This window comes from Corvus kubaryi, unplaced genomic scaffold (assembly GCF_017639235.1).
Source record: "Corvus kubaryi isolate FWS band 111438036 unplaced genomic scaffold, C.kubaryi_AGA036_p1.0 66, whole genome shotgun sequence".
In the NCBI taxonomy this organism is placed as follows: Eukaryota; Metazoa; Chordata; class Aves; order Passeriformes; family Corvidae; genus Corvus; species Corvus kubaryi.
The window spans coordinates 26,775,780-26,781,762 of NW_024582054.1; the positions used below are offsets into that span (position 1 = coordinate 26,775,780).

Genomic DNA, 5,983 nt, shown 5'->3' on the forward strand with positions numbered 1-5,983 from the left:
CGGAGACAAAAAGGCCTGCCAGCAATCCCACTCACCAGCTGCCATGTGGAAAATCCTGGAGTGTGCTGAGATTCAGGAAAAGGTACTGAAATCTGTCTTTGAGGGTGATGGAGGTCCCTAAATAGGCCATGTCCTGAGTCAGGAGACTGAGCAGAAATGGAGGCAAGTCTCGAGGAGGAAAGGTTGGGGCGATCTGATCTCATCTTCTATTTTCAAGCAGGTGAAATAGACCTACGGATTTGAAAAGGGAGTAGCAGCAGTTCCTTCCCTTGATACACTTCTTCCAGGCACTGCTGGAGGATTGGGTCAATTTATAGGACAGTCACTTGTTCCTCCTCCCAGTGCTTATAACAGGGACCCCCTGCTATAAGCACTGGTCACCACTGCCTCCAGCAAGGGTCCATCCTGACAGGTCCGGGGGAGCACCACAAGAAACAAGATCCCCACTGGCACATCCTTCTCTAGGCGTGGTTTTCCACAGAAGAGCAGCCTGGTCTGCTGCTCTCTTACCTTGTATCACAGAGCCCTGGCTGGCAGGGGTGGTAGCAGCCCTGGAAAGGGGCGAGCTGGAGGGTGAAGGACGAAACTCTGCCTGATGATAGCAAAAAGTCTCTTCCTGTCTCAGCTGGTTTCATTTCTCTGTTCTGATCTGAATACATGCTGGGTTGGGTGCTTCTTAGGATGCCTCTTAGCCCTGGTTTCTTGTCTAGTGGCTAAACCAACTTCTCCTTTGGCTGGCTGGATGCTCTTCTGCTGCCCTTCCACATGGCCAAAGCTGGTCCCTGTGCGAAAGAGGAAGGGAAGGTCCTGCTCTCTCACACGGAGTGGTGCAGCTTGTGCAAGTGTCTGTCACAAGGCAGGAAGAGTGGGAGTCAGACTTTCCCAAGCCTCAAGTTAGATCTCTTTCTGGCCACCACAGCGAGTGTGGGTAGGCTGACGTGTAGGACAACAAAATCTCCACTTACATCTCTTTTGGTAGATGTAAATGGAGTAGTTTGAGAAGGTCCCAGATTTTCTTCTCGGCAAAGTCAGGCGATATATTTTCACAGTGCTGTGAGAACCTTCCTGAAATTTTCTCACCTGGAGAAGGGATTCACAGCATCCAAGGAGGACCTTCAAGATTGTTTTACAAGACTCAGCAAAGGACTAGGAGGAAGCACAATACCACAGCCCTGTGGTTGCTTGTCCTGTGTACAAGCTGCTGATGTCCTTCCTGGAGGTCATAAATATTCAGTCAGCTCTGAGGGTTGGCCAGTGATATCTCTGGGAAGCCAGAAAGTCCCTCGAATCTTCACTGTACAGAGCTGGTGTCTGGAGCTGCTGAAAAGGACTCTGCATCTCAGTGACAGATCTCACTGACAGCCCTGGCTACGGCTGAAGCGTGGCCACCTGCGTCAGCTGGACCCATGGTATCCTGTGCATGCCCCAGGGAGGCAGCTGGGGATCCATGCTGAAGTCTCCCTGGATGGACAACTCTGACTGCCTCACTGCCACTGCTGAAGGGAGCAGCAAGCTGTTTTATGAGTCTTTTAGCCTGCAATGATCCATAAAAATCTCGAGCACTGGCTCCTGCTCAGACTGTCATACGCTTGAATTCAAGAGAAGCTTTCTCCTTTGGCAAAGAAGCGAAGCCACCTCTGGTTTGGTGCTAGCCAGGAGCATCACCCCTTCCCCTCCTGCCCCAGACCGAGCTGTTCCTGAGCTGGCTGCCAGGACTCCATCCCTCCTGCCATGGCCACAGCCATGGTCCTGCTCTCTTGGGCAGCTCCTCCCTACCTGTGACATGCTGCAGACACTGTCCCCAGAGAGTCCAAAGGAAGAAGCACTTGTCACCAGGAAGGACAGGTCTTTCAGACATCTTTTGAAGCCTCACAGCCCTGGGACTAGGCAGGGCTGAGGTAATTTTTTTCTGGAGCCAGAAGTCTGGAGGAAAAGCAGTTATGGAAATAACAACAACAGTGACAATCAGAATAGGTGGGATCGAGCTCAACACAAAGACAATGTGTCGGCTGAAGCAGGCATCTGTTTCTGTGGAAAAAGTCATCTGCTCCTGTGATGAGCCTGCACCCATCCCTGCCTTTGGGGAGCTGGGAGGAGGAGGAGACAGGAGGGATGGAGGTGGCTCAGTGTGCTGGTGGCCAGACCTGGCTGTGCCTGAACTAAAGGCAAAGTGTGATGCCTTGGTGTGTATGTAGGGAAAGGCAAGGGAGCTCTTTGCCCCTCTCACGGCTCCTGGACAGCATCAGCTGTGGCTTTTGTGAGCATCTGGGCCAAGCTACACCTCAGCAAGGTGAACACATCAGCAGAAACCCTAATGCTTTGCAGGACACACCATGTCAGGTTTGGCCCTGCTCAGCTTGGTGGACTCTGAGGTGACAGCAGGGACCATTTGTGGTTTAAAACAGGTCAGTCACAAATTGCAGTAACTCATGGTAGCCCTGGGTGTGTGGCCTACAGGTGAATGTCTGGAAATAGAGCTTCAAAGGCAAGTGGAATCCTGTCCACAGCATGCTGCTGTGGGGTCAGCCTGGGCTTGAAAAGCGATGCAATTGGAGGTCATGAAACTCTGGTCAGTGAAGAACTCTGCCCTTCCTGCTGGCACTGTTTGGTCATGGCCTGTGCTGGAGGCAGCCTCCTCCTGCCAAGCCTAGTGTCCCTGAGCCCGGCCCAAATCCAGCCAGGTGCTGGGGTTCCTGGGGCACCTGTGTGCTGTGACCCTTCAATGTACACTGCATCTGGTGGGCACTCACCTGACCTGTCACCCCTGTGGTGGAGTTGTCCTGCAGGATCTCAGGGTGCCATGTCCCCTTCTCCTCACCTGGTCACCTGCAGAGTGACATTCAGGATCACAGAGCATCCCTCAGACCTGCAGGTCCTGCAAGCCCACACCAGTGCGGGTCTGTCCCAGAGCAGGGCAGGGAGTGCTGCCCCATGGAAGCACCACGTAAGCAGTGGGATGGGGGCTCAGCACCCTTGGCTGTAGCAGCAGCACCCTGCTTGTTTGACAGACCTGATGTCCTAATGACACTTGCTAAGGATTTCTGCTGGTCTGCAGCTTCCAGCCTGCGTGAGCATCGGCCCAGCTGGAGATTAAACAATATCCTTTAATAGGAACAGGCAGGCACCCGTTTCCAGCGCAGGGAAGGCCGGCACGCCAGCAGAGCCAGGGCTGCGGCAGGACTGGGATGCCCTGATTTGGAAGTCTCTTGCTCGACCCAGCTGCTCGAAAGGCGGCTGTTTCCTACGCAGGGGCCAAGGGAGGCTTTTTATTTAGAGGATGCTTCGCCTGCTCAGTACAGAGGGGAAGTCGAAGGACACAGCTCGCACTCCGGGGCTCCGCCGGCTGTGCCTGTGACCTACAGCAGACACAGGAGCCACCCCCGCTCTGCCGGAGCCTCCCGGCACGCGGGGCCGGGCTTTGCTGGTGCTGCCATTTACGGGGCTCCCCCGCCGTCCCGATTAGATAATGCTCGCCCAGCGCAGCGGCAGCTCTCCCTCCTGTGCCCCCGGCACTGCCCTGCTCCTCCCCGGCAAGGGGCTGCCTTTAAAAATAAACTGAGAAAACAGCCAAGCTGGAGGGCATCGCTCCTGTTTCCATGAGAACACAGGGAACACAGCCTGCCAGGGCAACTCAGCTCTGGCCTTGGCTTTCTGACCCTGCTTTCACCCTGCAAGAAGATTTCTCCTCAGCTTTCCCCTGCTTTTACTGCCTTTCCTTCTTGAGGCTCCTTTGGGTGCACCCTTGCTGTGGCCCCTGCTCTCTGCAACCTCTCCTGCTTCCTCCCAAGCCCTCTGAGCCCTCCTGGGGCAGGAAAGTCCCATCCTGGCACCACCAGCACCCCAGGGTGAGGAGCACAAGGGGTCCCGCCCCCAAAATGGCCAAAACTTGGAGGATAAAGCCCAGTGCCTGAAACAATGAGCCTGGGGGCAGCAGACAAGGATTCAGCCACATCTCTAGTAGGGTGATATTGCTGCCAGCACTTAGGTTGGCACAGGGGTTTGTCCTGAGCTGGGTTGGAGGATGGGGTCCCCTTTGGTTCTCTCCTCATGCTGGTGGGAGGTGACCCGTGGGAGGGACCAAGATCTCCAGTTGCAAGTGGACCACAAGGCTTTTCACCCCTGATAACGTGATTTTTACAGTGTTTTCCATCCCCAAGAGAAATTCTGCAGGAATTTTCTATTTCTGCAGGAAAGGCAGCAGGGAGAGGAAAGGCTGAGCTCTCTCGAGACCTTTGTACTTTATTTTTACTTTTGTTGTTGTTTTTATTTTAATCTTGAGGAAGGAACAGACTAAAAGGGGCATAAATAAAATCCAGCTATTTGGTACAAAAATACTTGATTGAAATCCTTGCCCAGCCCTGTGGTTGAGTTTGTACATGAGAGAGACACTCAGCTAGAGGAGGATTCTGTGTCTCAAACCAGGATTTTTTATCTTTTCTCTATGTTCCATCTGGAGAAGAAAAAGAGTGACCAGGTTAACCTTCAGCTCTGAAGAGGATAAGCAGTACAGCAGAGGATCTTGTCCAAGAGCCACCTTTTTCACCCTGTCCCAAGCCTCAGCAAAGCAGCTTCCTCCCTGCTGTGAGATGGGGCTAAGATACTCTCCAAGGGCTGGTTAAAAGCCTGAATGATGCTTTGCTAATGCAATATTACAGAAGCACTAAGTATTGTTAGCACTAAGCCTCACATAAGCTGAAGGAGCAATCTTGTTTTCTTTTCCAAGACAGACTTTGGGGTTTCACCGGAGGTTTCCTTCACCTGGGTCAGCATCATGTCCCCTAACCTGGGAGTGTGACAGGAGGCTTTTCTGCCTTGGAAAGGAGAGAAAATGCTGTCAAGCTTTCATCTGCTTCTAAAACATGTTTTAGCTTCATGCAGAGTGTAGTGCCATTGCTTAAAACAAATATATCTAATTTTCTTGTGTTACTTTCCAAGGATCCAAGTGTTAGTGTGGCTTGGCAGTAGTCTCTCAGCACAGGTTACCCTTTCTGAGAGGTTCATTTCCAAGTCCCAAAATATCTCCCACAACAGCTCATTTGGAAACTGCAGCTGTGTCTTGGGTGCCGGTGTGAGCCTGGACTGGCCACCTCTGCCAGCACTCCAGGGCTTTCTCAGTGGGGTGGCAGGACACGACAGAACATGTTGAGAAATAGCGAGACAAGATTTATGCCAAGTTCAAAGATTAGTCGTTGGCTTATTAGGTTTTCCCCTAAGCTCAGTATTAAGCAATGCTAAATGACCCACACAGAAATCAGAAGGGAGGATTAATAAAGTTTAATGGTGGAAGTTTGTGTTTGGAAGTGTCATGGGACTAAAAGTGCTGGCAAACAACAAAGTGTTTCCCCCATCACTGGTAGATGTTTCTTAGTATCTTAAAAATTGTTTTACCTCACTTGCTAGTTTTATGAGTCTTTTAATATGTGTTCCCATGCCCATTCAGCCTCAAATAGCTCTTGGGTTTATAAATGTATTTCATTGTTTCTCTGTATCTTTTGGATGCATTTACTCCAAATGCCTTTTAGGTAATCTAATCTCTGGTTTTGGTGGTCCCTGCTCAAGGCTGGCTTTAACTGGAAGTGAATAAATTGAGCTGAAAGGCACATCAGGTGGGCACTTAAACAATTCCTATAGAAGATGATGGCTCTCCAGACAAGTTGTTCTTGGTGGAGGCTTCACTCCTGAACTAAATTGTATGAAAATAATCTCAATGTGGCCATGGCAATGGCAATGGAAATTATCTTTAAAAAGAAGAAGTCTGTACAGGTACCCCAGGAAAGTCCAGGCTAATAGGGTATATACACTGCCTACGAAAACATGTCATTGCTGGTTTTGACATTGATTTGTATAAAAGTATTTGGAAAAGATACACTGGCCATCTGCCTCTTCAGCTGACCCACCACTTGGTGTCATTTCATAAATACTGTTACAGGGCCAATCCTTTATTCCTTGTGAGGAAAAAATACAGCTTCAGTCTGCTTTTAAA

The 5,983-nt window shown here is 50.9% G+C and overlaps 1 long non-coding RNA gene across 1 annotated transcript; it reads left to right on the top strand.

The window, feature by feature from the left end:
* Window positions 1-246: 246 nt before the first annotated feature.
* LOC121674139 lies at window positions 247-5,983 on the top strand. The gene is made up of 2 exons (XR_006019466.1): window positions 247-3,845; window positions 4,460-5,983. It is a non-coding gene; the product is annotated as an uncharacterized LOC121674139 (long non-coding RNA).